This window comes from Oryctolagus cuniculus, chromosome 12, assembly GCF_964237555.1.
Source record: "Oryctolagus cuniculus chromosome 12, mOryCun1.1, whole genome shotgun sequence".
NCBI classification, from domain to species: Eukaryota; Metazoa; Chordata; class Mammalia; order Lagomorpha; family Leporidae; genus Oryctolagus; species Oryctolagus cuniculus.
In genome coordinates, this window is record NC_091443.1 from 42,366,479 (window position 1) to 42,381,304 (window position 14,826).

At 40.8% G+C, this 14,826-nt stretch overlaps 1 protein-coding gene and 1 long non-coding RNA gene across 11 annotated transcripts in view; both read right to left on the reverse strand.

The window, feature by feature from the left end:
- Positions 1 to 14,826, reverse strand: part of NPAS3 (neuronal PAS domain protein 3) — a 927,347-nt gene that overhangs the window by 720,903 nt on the left and 191,618 nt on the right. The window lies entirely within an intron of this gene.
- On the reverse strand, positions 4,620 to 13,769 carry LOC138844635 (uncharacterized). Its single transcript, XR_011380767.1, has 2 exons — positions 12,579 to 13,769; positions 4,620 to 12,204 (listed from the first exon to the last, which is right to left on the reverse strand). It is a non-coding gene; the product is annotated as an uncharacterized lncRNA (long non-coding RNA).

The following is a 14,826-nucleotide window of genomic DNA, read 5'->3' on the forward strand; positions in this document are numbered from 1 at the left end:
TTTCACGTGCCGCAGGGAACGTGAAGGAACACTTGCTAGAAAGCAGTCTGTCAGTATACAGCAGGTGCCGTTGGCTGCGTATATATGTATCACAATTTCATCCTCATTGAATAATCTAGATTCGTGCAAAAATCCATGCAAACATTTTCATCCCAGGCTTATTCATGATAGCAAACACATAGGAAATGATCCAAATATCCAATAAGAATTACACTATATCCATACTTACATATTGCTGAAGTGATGTTTTAAATAGTGTTTAATGATAAGAGATAAATTAAATAGTTTTTTTAAATGTCACTCTGTCAAAGCATGTTCAGATACTTTCCTAAGATTGTAATGTGGAACTATTTCCTTACAGTGGCTACTGCAACTGGTAATCTATTTTCATCCTCACATTTGCCTGTACTTTTAAAATGCTCCAAAATAGGGTCATTTTATTTTATCATGGATGAAATCCTTATATAAATGAGGTCAAAATGCCAATCCACCTGGAGTCCATTCCAAGAATTATTAGTCTTTTGTAAAATATTCCTAACTGCTCAAACTTATTGCCATTTACACCTTGCTCAAACACACACAAAAAGAAGCCAGGGAGAAAGTTCTAATGCCTGGCAATGACCTACATTAGCAGAAAATATCAAGATGCTTAACATGAGGTGCTTCCTGATCAATTTCAAGCAGACATGCATTGCTCATGCAATTGATTGGCATGTCAAATTCTTGACAAAATAATAAGTGACTGCAGGTGCCAATCACTGTCTCACAATGCATTCCATTGTAGTTTTTGCTATCAACATGATTAAATTATGATGGCATTCCCAAACACGGCAAACTGTTGAGAAATTACTTCTCTTCTTGGGAGGTTGCTGCCCTAATGCTCCGCCATTGTCAGGCCAAAAGCAAGGAGGAGGCACACACACAGATTGCTTTTTTGAATTGATGGACTGATATCTAGCAGCTTTAGAAATTCCCAGTTATGTTTGACCATGGTCAATAGACTTTCTAAATTCCATCATTCACTTCCAAACACAGCCAGTCCTGACAGCTTTCTCGATCCCCTTCTCCCCAGCCATTATAATTTCAGTTCATTCTGCACCTTTTTGCTGTTTTCTCTGCTGTTCTACAGGTGATATTTCTGATCCTTTTTTCGAAAAAATTTTTTTCAGTGATTCTTCTCTATTGAATATTGAACGCATCTGAGAGCTAAGAATTATAATTCAGCGTCGATGGGAAAAGGAAAACTAAACTGAAGAATCAAAGGGAAATGACACAGTGGAGGATACATGAATTCAATAAATGAATGCAATGCAAATGAGAGAATTCACAGAAGAATACAGATAAATGTTGCCAACACCAACAGTGCTAGAAAGACCTAAGACACATCGGCCAGAGAGGAACGGACAAGGGGAGCACATTCAGGGCAGCAGTCACAAGCTTACCATCTACATTTTCATCACCTCTAAACAGTGGAACAAACTAAAATTAAGCCATATTTTTTTCCTGTTTCAGTTTCCCTACCTACACATGGCTAACATCATCATCTATCCCTCTACCTTCTGTCAACGAGAGTGCAATCCATTTCCTAATATATGAGTGATGTATTAGCCACCTGAGTGTCAAATTTGTTTCTCCTCATTTTCAGGGAATATTTATGTCATGATATGGCACACTTATTTCAATGTAATTTACTGTGCAGCAGTAGTGGTTCTATGAATTAAAACCAAGGCACCGAACCACACCACCAAAGAGGAGTGGTGCAAGTGTACTTCATCATAGCTCCACTGAAAAATGTTTTAATATAAATTCAGAGTAGGGGAGTACTACTATAATTATTAAGAAGGTGCACTGACAGCAAACAATACGAAAAGTGCAGGGACAAAAAATCAGTTAAACTCTACGCTTTCTTTACAATGAAAGGACGATCATGCGGGCAGAATGTTCTGGAGGCTGAAAGATCCAAAGGGGGAACTGTACACAGGAAAGCCATGCGGAAACTGGAGAGGAGATGTCCTCCATTGTCCAGCAAAGCTTTCTGAGGATGGAAACATCCCATGATCTCCTGGTACTGTTTTTTTAGACTAGCTAAAGCCTCGTGTATCCACTGAGTACTGGAAATGCTCTACTACAACTGAGAAAATCTGTGTTCAATGCCATTTCATTTCATTAATTAAAACTTAAATAACCACATTGAGCTAATGGCTACCATACTGGACTGGACTGAATATGGAATTTGTAATCAGAATAAAACACAAGAAGAAACAAATTGTGCGAGGCACAGCCTGAGAAATTTATTTCCAATGTGCCAACATATTCAGCACTTAAAAATCACTCAGTCACCTCCTTCCACACCTGACCCATCTTCTCAATTCACCCAGCCACCAGTGGCATCAGAAACACTCCCACCTCTCCTGACAGCAAATTAAAAGCTAACATAAAGAAAACCATTTCATTCTTGCACCAGTATTTGGCCTTTGGAATGCGACAATGCACTAAATGAAAAGACCAATCCAGAAAAAGCTATTCAAATGGCATGGGTTTTAGTATAATCGAATACTGGTAAGTAGATATTCACATGTGCAATAGATGGGAAGCAAAGAGCAAGTTAAGGTAAGAGACGTACATGGTCTCAAAAATCTTACAGTTGGATCTGTACTTGTAATGGGCTACTATATACATACATCTGCAAAGCTGGATAATAGTTCTATGATCTTCATCTGAGGTGACTAAAAGACTACCCAGATGTACTGAGCAGAGAGAACCTGACTCATTTAGACACCCAAGTGCGAATTCCCAACCATTTGGAGTAAATCAATAATAATCCTAGAAGAATTCAAGGGGAAAAAAAAAATCTGTCACTGGGACATTTTTGGAACTATACCTCAGTTTAAGATTCTCTACACAAATGGACTGTTTCCTCCATAAGGGACTTTTACTACAAAGAAGCATTTCATCATGCACCCAGTTCCCTCTTCTGCCTTTTTCTTCCCTTTCCAAGTCAGACTACAGTCTAAGAAAATACCACTCAGGAGCCTTCAAGTCAGGTTCCCTCTTGTTTGTCAAGTAGCACATGACCTCACAGTTCAAAGAAGCCTTCCAGTTAATTTTTATGATGCATTTCAGGTAAATTTCCAGACATATCAGTACTTTCATTTAAACTTGAAGTACACACTATATGATTCTCAGAATCCCATTTAATTCTCCCTTCTGCAGCCCCCATTTTGCTTCCCTAGATTTGGGATTGATGGGAGAATTCTTGCAAGCCTGTATTGATACATAAATGCATAGACACTTTCCACCTGTCTGACCAGAGAGAAAATGCAGCAGTTTGAGCATACTACTGCAGCATGGATACTTACTTTCCATTCCCATTCTTACTTCTTCAGACAAATGACTCTTTTTAGCACTTCTTTCTGACCCAGTGTTCAATTATCCTAATCCCATGAAGCACTTTTATTCTCAGCCTTTATGTATAGCATTATGTGTATTCAAGAAATCATTACTATATGACATTTTTTATTTGTCATGTAGTAAGCCAACTGATAAGGAAAAAGATGATTAAAACATGTCAGTCTTGTTCACTGATTAACAAGACTCTAAATGTATAACAAACTCCAGTGGAATGAGAAGGCCATGCCAAGATGGCCACTGGCAAGCGAGCGTCAGTTACTCAGGAATGGCTTCGAAACCCACCTGGCAATGGAGCTTGCCTGGCAACAGGCTGTGATTGGTTAGGGCATAAACCGCCCCTTGACCAGATTGGCTGCCTCAGCTACATAAGCTGCTGTGCCAACTGAAATAAATGAGTCTGCGGGCTGCTCGCCTCTGGCCCACTTTCACCCGACTCCTGGGGTCTGTGTAGTGACCCTGCGCCTCTTGCCCCCACCAGCTCCTGCTCTCAGAAACGAATCCACAGCAACAAACTCCCATCCAAAAAAAGTGATGAATTAGGTCCAGTTCTCAATGAGAAGGATGAGAGAAATATTCCATAACCCCTGTTCTTTTGGAAAAGCAGAACTTTAAAAAAAAAAAAAAAACACTTAGCAAGTGATTCTGTTTATAGTTGTATCCCCACTCTACTCTTCCTGAAACCTACTGAGAATCACTAATATACTTCTATACTTAAATCTAGATGAAGATTTTTTTGATCTTGAGATTCAAATTATAGTTGTCAGCTAATGAGAATTGTAAACATACAGTTTGCACACTAATATGGTAGTGCACTAATACGGCAGTGGTATGTGACCATTATTGATAATTTAAATTAGCTCTAGTAATTATTGACATTATTATAAATTCTGGCCTAATTCTTCTGTATAACATGATTTAGGCTTTCTTCATTAATGTTGCAATTTCCCACTAATTTTGATATTAGCTAAAGGTTCAAACAGAAAAACACTGATATGTGTGTATGTACCCATTTGTACTCACATACATACTGACTTTGAAATTTGCACTTCATTTTAAATAGCACCAATTAAAATGATCTTTTATAATCCAAAAGACACATTATAAATACTGTGGATGGTTTAAGAGCAAATAATAATCTAGATTGATGGTGAATCAAGCAAAATTTCTTTGGTAATAAGATAACATGTAATGATTCATTTTTGTCTCTAATATTGCCAGGGGTTATATCAAAGTCACATTTAAGTCTTAAATATATGAGATGCCTTGATTGAGATTTTCACTATAATAATCCAACTACTCATCCTTAGTCAATAAAAATTTGCATTTTATCAATGTCTTAGTTCAACTATGTCTTATTTCAGCCCACATTTTATATATAAAATGCTACTTAAGCAATTATACAGTTCAATTTCTTCTTGAATTTTTCTAGTAAATACTAATTCTTCAGAAAATTTAACACCTTGCTCCATTTTTTAATGATTATATTGAGGTCCTTTTACTTCAGAATTTTTCAAGAGAACAGAAAAAGCCAAGAGGTTTTGGCATATTCATTCAGTTTAATCAATGGCCATGAAGAAATGTAAATAAAGAATTATTTCTTGGATTTAAGCCCCCTTCTTTGGGAGCATATTACAACAAACTTCTGAGACAGCATGAATTGAAACTGCCTCCTTCCACAAATCAGGCAAGAGCAGGGTCTACCAACAGTTTCCTGTGCCTGTCCTTTCTGTACCAGGTACACAAAGGGAACAGTCTCAAATGCAAAGCCTACCATAGCTACAGCAGCAATTGCTGCTAAGAAGTCAACCTTGCAAGGGCCTTTTTATCAGGAAATACCTGAAACGTGAAGGCCATGTGTCAACTAGAAAAAGCAAGTCACATAGTCCAGACATTGAAATAAGGCCAATGTGGTGTCCAATTCCAGGTCTGCTATTGCCGGGTGATGACAACTTGGGTTAGCCTCACCATCCCCAAGGCTCAGTTTCTCATCTGTCAAATGTGATTCCTAGCACCTTATTTCAAGAAAGTAGCTGAAGATAGTAAATAAAATACAATTGCCAAGGTAGGCATTTTAGTCAGCAGTTAAGACAACAGTTAGGACACCAGGTCTTACATCGGAGTTCCTGAATTCAGCCCTTGGCTTTAGTTCCTGACTGGAGCTTACTGCTCACACAGGCAATGGGAAGCAGCAGCGATGACTGAAGCACGTGGGTGCCTGCCATCCATGCGTCCGGCCTGCATTGAGTTCCTGCTCCCAGCTTTGGCCTCAGCCCCGGCTTCAGCCTAGCCCTGATGGTAGGTGTGTCTTCTTTCCTTGATTTCCTTCTCTCGCTCCCTGCCTCAGATAAAGAAATACATTTTTTAAAAATTAAGTTACCATTATCCCTCTACAAGCACAAATTTCAGGGAACTACATACAGCCAAGCATAGCTTTTATTACCATTGTGTTGAAGGTTTTATAGTCAACTTAATATGGACATCGTTTTAGCTTTGTCTTTTCAGAGCCAAGGAACTTTTCCTTCTAAAAAGGTAGTTATTGCACATGAATGGTCACAGCTCTCAGATCCACTTATACCATGTCTACTTGTGCTATCTTAATGTCACGAGACAACATATTGTGTCTAGTGAAAAACCTTGTTGGATCCATTCCAATTATATCAGGTCCATTTCACTGGAAAAGCACCCTCCACTTCTGTTCTAAGCCAAAGGCAATGGGTTTGCAAAGAGTTCTTGGCAGTGGAGCCCTAGCTGTGGGACCTGGTCCTGCTATTTCACTTCAGTTATTGAACCCCAACCCACTCTAAGAGCAATATTTTATTAAGTTTCTTTTGGTTTTTTTCTTCTTCAAAAATCTAAAAAAGTCTAAATGGAAATTTCTCAGACTTTTTTTGCCTTCCCTCTGAAAAATTTAGAGTGCTCTATTTGTTATCCATGACCTGAATCCAAGGTAATCACATTTGCTTTTCATAATCAGAATCTCCAAAACTGGACAGGTTTTTCAATGTATTTCTTAATAAAATATTGAACTTTTGTCACAATAAAGAAATATACAATTTTTCCAGAGAAATGAACTTAATGAACTTAAAATAGTATGGTAAAATGCACAGACTATTTTTTCTTTAAAAATTTATTTATGTACTCAAAAGGCAGAGTTACAGAGAGAGAGAGGGAGACAAAGAGGGAGAGAAAGATCTTGCATCCGCTGGTTCAGTGCCCAAATGGCCACAACAGCCAGGGCTAGGTCAAGCCGAAGCCAGGAACCTGGAACTCCAGCTGGGTCTCTCACATAGGTGTCAGGGCCCAAGCAGTTGGGCCATCATCCACCGGCTTTCCCAGATGCATTAGCAGAGAGTTCAATCCTAAGTGGAACAGCCGGGACTTGAACCAGAGATCATATGGAAAGCCAGCATCACAGGTGGGGCTTTTTATGCTGCTCCACAGCACTGGCCCCATGTATGTTATTTTTAATTAAAAAAAAAAAAAAACTCTTCACCATTTCTGACAACGTGTAGCTTTCTGACTGAAACTTGTAGTGATGGATTGCAAAGAGTATGGTGGCCAAGAAGGAAGAGATTTCAAAATTAAATCAGGAAATCTACTCAGGATCCCCGACTCACCAGATTCGCTTCCACCATCTCCAAGTTTGCTGGAAGAGCAATAATCAGACACCCAAATCCAGTCTGAGAGTGAGTGCCTTCACTGATAGATTTCCCTAGAACTCTAGGAATGTCTGGGGCTTAGAAAAGGGCTCTGGGAAGAACCACTGTGGCACACACCAACAACTGAAAATCAGCTTCAAACTTTGATGTCATACAATGAATGGTTGTATGTTTCAAATGACACTTTTAAGTCTTACTAGTATACTTAACATAATATGCAAAGGATGGACATTTAAAGGACAAAAGCTAGCAGGAGCTTTATAATCAATAATCCTCAATAATCCTCCACCAAGAGCTGTACTGACTTAGTAATATTGAAATTAAAGGCAGGGCTCTGCTAGTGCTCCAAGCCAGCATTTACCTATGAATGCCCTCTGCTGAACTAGTGAATCATGAGGAAAAATTCAGCCTCTTACATCTCCACTAGGACAGAGTTATCTAGCTCAGAAATGACATTATCCATGCTAAAATCTAACAGATAACAGGAGCAGTTTTGTTTAGAAATAACTCCTTTCATACCAGTAACTCAGTTTCACAGTGACAGGTAAATTCTGGTTCAGAACAAGTTCCATTAGTTCATCTGCTTGCCCACCTCAGTGAGACCCATAAATACAGGAATACATCAAACCACCAGAGAACCAATGTCTTAAAAGCAGCTCCTAGCTGCTGGCATGACTGGAAAACATTCCCAAATCCAAGTTAAAAATAATCAGACGTCTGAGCAGGTATTTAACCTAGTGGTCAACATGCTCTCATTCCTTATCAGAGCACCTAGTTTGATTCCTGGCTCCGATTCGAAACTTCAGCTTTTTGCTAGCGCAGACCCTAGGAGGCAGTGGTGATGGCTCAAGTGATTGAGCGCCACAGGTTACCTATGTTGAAGACTTCAGGTTTAGGACCTGACTCAGTGCTGGCCATAGTGGGCATCTGATACATGAACCAGCAGATGAGAGCTCCCTATTTGTCTCTCTGCCTCTCAAATTAATTAATTAAAAAATGATATAAGCTATCGTTCTATCCAAATAGAATTTGCCCTGTTCTTGAACAAAACCTTTTAGATACAATATTTGCCTAAAAACTGTGCTTTTCAAGCATCATTTTGATGCAAGATTGTATGTTTAAGGTGGGAAATTCCCTCCAGCACTCTTACATGATAGTACAGTTGACAGTGTCAAAAGCCATGCTGAGACCAAGGGAAATGAGAATGGGAACAGTAGCAAGCGCATTCATAAAGAGGCCATTTCAAAGCTCTGTGCTGTGTCACAAACTAAAACATGACTGGAATCTCATCAATATGAGAGGGAGAAAGAGGGAGACACAAAGTTCAAGTGTCCATCCTAAACCTAAAGAAGACAACTGGCTAAAAAGCCCTAAAATAATTAATGACTGAGAAAAAAAAAATTCACTTGTCAAATTCTAAACAACAGTCAATTTGCATTTTAGAGGTAGAAGAAAATGCACTTTAACATTATTAATGAATTTTCCAAAGAAGGGATCCCTCACGTGTTCATATACAAAGCAATCTTCACCATGAACCAGACCCTCAGAAACAACTTCATTTATTTAACTTGCAGTCGGAAATTATGTCTATACATTCCCGTAAGGACCTGAACGCCGCTACCTAATACACAACTTCCTACCTGCAGCTCGAGAGCTGGCAATCTCTAGGGGAAAGGCACCCAGAACAGGAACCACATCCTCACAAAAGTTTGTACTTCTGTTATTTGCATATTCTTATTAAAATTCTCATTCCTCACCCCTCTTCTACAAACCATTGACATTTTCACAAAGGGTATATTATTCTCTATCACTTACAATATGGACATAACATTATTTTACTATTTACTATTAATTATTTTATTCTTAGCCATTGACTGGCACTTAAGGCATTTATTACATACCTATTACTACAGTTGGGCTGTCACATTATCATAGCTGGCTTTATAAGTGCCTTTATGAACAGAACACTGCCAAATTCTGACTGGTCCCAAGGACTCAATGCTGCTCACTTACAAGGGAGGAGACTTTGCTAACCTCTCTTCCGTAAAATATGTTAGCACAAGTTGTGTGTCTTACATAATACCTAAATCCTTCCAAGTTCTATGCTTGCCTTAAGGTAGGTTGACCTTGTGTATGTAGTGGTATACATATGTGTACATACTTGCCTGCATCACAAGCCATTTTTATTCCTGATGCCTCTAATACCCCTTATTAAATGTTTTGGGGGTTGCTGCTATATTGCTGTCAATTTCATGATTTAACTGGAGTTAACTGGAATGGGGATTTTTATTCTACTACAAAGAATACGGACAGAAAGTTTCAATAAGCTTATTTCATAAGCCATACATACATTATTTATCCATTGAGAACAATGTTCCATTGACTTAACTTCCTACACTCATAAAATTACTAATTTAAAAGTAAGAGTGACCAAGTAATTGAATTTGGGGGCTTTATGACTTATTAGTTGTACAATTTGGATAATATACATAGTATTCAATGTCAGAAATGCCAGGAAGGACCTACTAAAAGTGCTTGTAGCCGAAGCTACACGTAAATGCTGGTGATATCCCCGTCCCCATCTGTTCCTTTTTTTTTTTTCTTTTTTTTGACAGGCAGAGTGGACAGTGAGAGAGAGAGACAGAGAGAAAGGTCTTCCTTTGCTATTGGTTCACCCTCCAATGGCCACCACGGCTGGTGCACCACGCTGATCTGATGGCAGGAGCCAGGTGCTTCTCCTGGTCTCCCATGCGGATGCAGGGCCCAAACACTTGGGCCATCCTCCACTGCACTCCCAGGCCACAGCAGAGAGCTGGCCTGGAAGAGGGGCAACCTGGACAGAATCCGGCACCCCAACCGGGAATAGAACCTGGTATGCCAGCACCGCAGGCGGAGGATTAGCCTAGTGAGCCAAGGCGTTGACCCCATCTGTTCCTAATGCCACCACCACCTGACTGACACTGCTACTTCCCTGTAACTGCCCTAAGGAAGGTTTCCAGCCTCCTGGCAGCCAGCAGTCCTACATCACACACACCACTGACAACCAGCTGTACTGTGCCTCATATCCACTTTGGTCTCTCCTACGTGAGCTGCTCTGTTCAGCCCCTTGGCCTGGCGCCCCTTCTCACCATTTCTTATTCCTGAGGGTTCCATCTGCACTCCCATCTTCCCCCTCCATGGGGCCCTTGAGGGTTTCAAGGGCCAGTCTCCACTTCCAGCTCCCGGCTCTCTCCTGAGCTCCTTACTGACGCTTCGAGTCTCTCCCTACAAATACACAGGCAATTCAGATATCTACAGCCATCTAGGAGCCATCCCCTTCTCACTGCACCCTTGCCTTTGCTTCGCTAAACTACTGCACCCAAGCTGCCAAGATCAGAGGTCTTCTCGACCTCCACTTCTTTTGTTGCTTATCTCAAATTGGCCACAAAATCTTTAGAATCCACACTCCCCGCTTCACCCCCAGTTACCCAAGGTCTTTACCTAAAGCTACCTGGACTATCAAGGTAACTTGCTTATCCATCTCCCTCACTCCTTCCTTTCTCCCAAGCCTCACACCTGGCTGCCACGTTGTTCACAGTCTAAAGTAAGACAGAAACCACTTATAACTCTTTAATGGCTCCTTCTCGCTTGTGGTTTGAGTTCCTCAGGCCAGCTCTTTGCGATTTGTGTGTGCAGCTCTGCTTCCCAACACATCTCGATCCCAGCACTCACATCCAATCACAATCTCCCTAAGAAGACAGCTCTCAATATGCCTTGTCCCACTTTCTCTGCTGGATAATTTCTGACACCCTGGCCTTACCGCTAAGCCACAGATGTTTTTCTGGGATGAGTCAGCCATATTTTCTACTATGATTATTGTGATTATTAGATGACTACAGATTTATAGCTGTTTCTCTCGAAAAAGGTATCTGATTACAGAGATACATAAATCTTGAAATGTATCACTTATACTAAATATATATATTATATATAAATGTAAAACAGAAACAGATTCAACTTTTTTTTTTAATTCGAGATAACTCATAAGAATCTGCTTAACTTCTGGAAGTTAATAGCTACCCCAGTTAGAAGTCAGATGAACATATGGCTGGGTATAACTGGTCGCACTATTTGAAAAGGAGCTAGAGGACACAAAGAACGTCACAGGGGTCACTGAAGCCACATGTTCAAGGGATTGTCAATAGATCTGTGATAAAACTAAGATCATTTAGCCTAGAAGACAAAGTGACCTAATTACAATGAGATGACCTAATTACATCCTTCAGCGTATAAAACACTGTCACACAGAAGAGAATGGAAAACTAGTTTTTCCTTGAGGGAATAAGTGCCTTTGTGCTCTCTCAACTCCCACGGAACCTGGTATTGAGACTGGCTCCGATGTGCACCGAGGAACAAAGAGGACAACAAGGGAAGTCTAACGGGAGGGATTTGGGCCAGATAATAAGGCTCATCTGTGCGGTGGGCACACACTGACCTTGCTCTGGTTTGAAACTTCTCTGGACTTCTTTAAGAGCAGAGTAAATACCCGTCTCCTGGGAAGGCTTTAGCTGTCCTTTCTGAAGGTGAAAGGCTGCACTGGACGAATTGTTCAAGGTTGCTTACAACACAAGCTTCGAATTGTGAAGCACGCTTCTTCTATAGGAATTTCTGGAAGGAACAGCGGCTGTGCACAGGGTGGATATGAGGAATGAGATTTACTGACACGGAGGTTCTAGCTCTCCATTGAACTGGTTGGGAAATGAAGAATTCGAATAATACAAACAATACAAGGAAAATCTGTACCAATTCAAAATGTTCTTTTCAAAATTGAAAGAAAAGTTGACTTTTCCTTAAAAAGGATGAAACAATAATTGCATGCCCCTTTTCACTTGTTGTAAAACTCTTTTCTTGCACAAATACATCAAGATTCCAAGAAACACAAAGGCATTACAAAATAAAAATGAAGATACTTCCATGAAGTTTAATTGCTTTCCAAGCAATCTCAGATGCAAAAGAAATACCAATGATTTTTTAAGCCTACAGCATCCTTAATTTAATTATTGTTAATTTATGCACTCATGTATTTATTTTACATGAAGGCAAAGGGAAAATAATTTTGCAGTTCAAAGACTATTGCTTTTTCTCCTTCATCCACCTTTTTTTTTTTTTTTTTTTTTTGACAGGCAGAGTGGACAGTGAGAGAGAGAGAGACAGAGAGAAAGGTCTTCCTTTTGCCGTTGGTTCACCCTCCAATGGCCGCCGCGGCCGGCGCGCTGCGGCCGGCGCACCGCGCTGATCCGATGGCAGGAGCCAGGAACCAGGTGCTTTTCCTGGTCTCCCATGGGGTGCAGGGCCCAAGCACCTGGGCCATCCTCCACTGCACTCCCGGGCCACAGCAGAGGGCTGGCCTGGAAGAGGGGCAACCGGGACAGAATCCGGCGCCCCGACCGGGACTAGAACCCGGTGTGCCGGCGCCGCTAGGCGGAGGATTAGCCTAGTGAGCCGCGGCGCCGGCCCTCCTTCATCCACCTTTTCAGCATCTTCACTTGCATTGGCAAACTCAGTAAGGATAGTTTTACGACTGCTGAGATAGTGTGTGACTCTCAGCCTGAAAATGAGATTCGACAAGAGGGTATCTTAAGTTGCTATGAGAGGCTTCAGAGGCCAATCAGTTCAACAGGAAATTATTTCATCTTAAAAAGCAGTAAAAGAAATCCTCCCTTATGGTCAGTCATATCCTTAAAAAAGCAATTTACCCTTAAATAAACGTCATTAAGTCCATTATATATACTTCTACTAGTTTTATCAGTTATAATTGCTTTCCCACAAAAATGTAACACACAGGCTTCTTGAACAAACAGTAGCACTTCCATGCCACATGTGAAAAAAAGTAACATACAAAATTAAAAGTGACAAGACTGCATGTTATACACCATTAGGGAGTCAGGCTAAAGGCAGACAGTAAAATCTGTCACTTCATCACACTGTGAATACAATATATCAACTTTCGAACTTTTGTTCAAGAGTTTTTTTTTTTTTTAAGCCAATTGTATCTTTAAAAGATTTTTTTTTTTTTTTGACAGGCAGAGTGGACAGTAAGAGAGAGAGACAGAGAGAAAGGTCTTCCTTTGCCGTTGGTTCACCCTCCAATGGCCGCTGCAGCCGGCGCACCGCGCTGATCCGATGGCAGGAGCCAGGAGCCAGGTGCTTTTCCTGGTCTCCCATGGGGTGCAGGGCCCAAGCACCTGGGCCATCCTCCACTGTACTCCCTGGCCACAGCAGAGGGCTGGCCTGGAAGAGGGGCAACCGGGACAGAATCCGGCGCCCCGACCGGGACTAGAACCCGGTGTGCCGGCGCCGCTAGGCGGAGGATTAGCCTAGTGAGCCGCAGCGCTGGCCTCTTTAAAAGATTTTTGACGGGCATTTTGCCTACTGGTTAAAATACCAGTCAGGATGCTCACATTCCACATCAGAGTGCCTGTGTTCTGTCTCCCGACTCCAGCTTCCTGCTAAAGGGAACCCTGGGAAACAGCAGTGATGGCTCAGGCAGTCAGGTTCCTGCCGTCCAGGAAGGGCACTGAGCCTGAGTTCCTATCTCCCGCCTCTGAAGGATATTTCAAGGTTGAACTAGCAGATGGAAATGCATTGCTCCACCCCTTTTATTTATATTTTATTTTATTTAATGAACATAAATTTCCAAAGTACAGCTTATGGATTACAATAACTTCCCCCCCCCATAACTTCCCTCCCACCCACAACACTCCCCTCTCCCACTCCCTCTCCCCTTCCATTCACATCAAGATTCATTTTCAATTCTCTTTATATACTGAAGATCAATTTAGCATATAGTAAGTAAAGATTTCAACAGTTTGCACCCACACAAAAACAAAGTGTAAAATACTATTTGAGTACTAGTTATAGCATTAATTAAACACCTAAGAGTAATTGTCTATTAATTACAGAGTTCAATAGTTTTAAGTAGAACATAAAAAATACTAAAAAAATACATAAAATACATAAAAAAAAGGGTAAAGTATTAAGTTCTTTTTTTCTTTTTCTTTTTGTTTGTTATATAGTTTTTTTTATTTAATAAATGTGAATTTACAAAGTGCAACTTTTGTATTGTTGTGGCTCCCCATCCCCAACCTCCCTCCCTCCCGTGGCCCTCCCCTCTCCCACTCCCTCTCCCATCCCGCCCTTCATCGAGTTTCATTTTCAATTACCTTCATATACTAAAGATCAACTTAGTATATACTAAGCAAGGATTTCAACAGGCTGCATCCACCCCCTTTTAAAGTAACATTTTAATCTTTGAAAATTATGATTGTATATTCCCTTACAGTCGAAATTAATCTTTTATATATTATTATATCACGCAAAGTATCTAGTGGCCTTCCTTTTCCAAGATAAATTCTCCTTCTGGCTGGCTGGGGACTGGCCACCATCATGAACAACACAGTAACTATCTCAGCCGGTTAGCTGAGACAAAACAAGTGAGCCCAGATGTCCCTCACCCTGGAAAGGCACCCAAGATAGAAATTCAGGAAAAGCCAGCTAAAGTGTACAAAATCTTTTTACCTATCACAACCCATCTTGGTGGCACGACAATGGGCTTCGGTGTGACTTAGGATTCCTCGAATTATACATACACACACCGAACTTAAAGTTGCAAGGACCTCTAGGAAACAGCCAAATGAATGCAAGGACAGAATCAAGAAAGCCAGGGAGACTGCAAAGGCCATGGATGGCACCGGCAAGAGGTGAGCTGGACATCAAG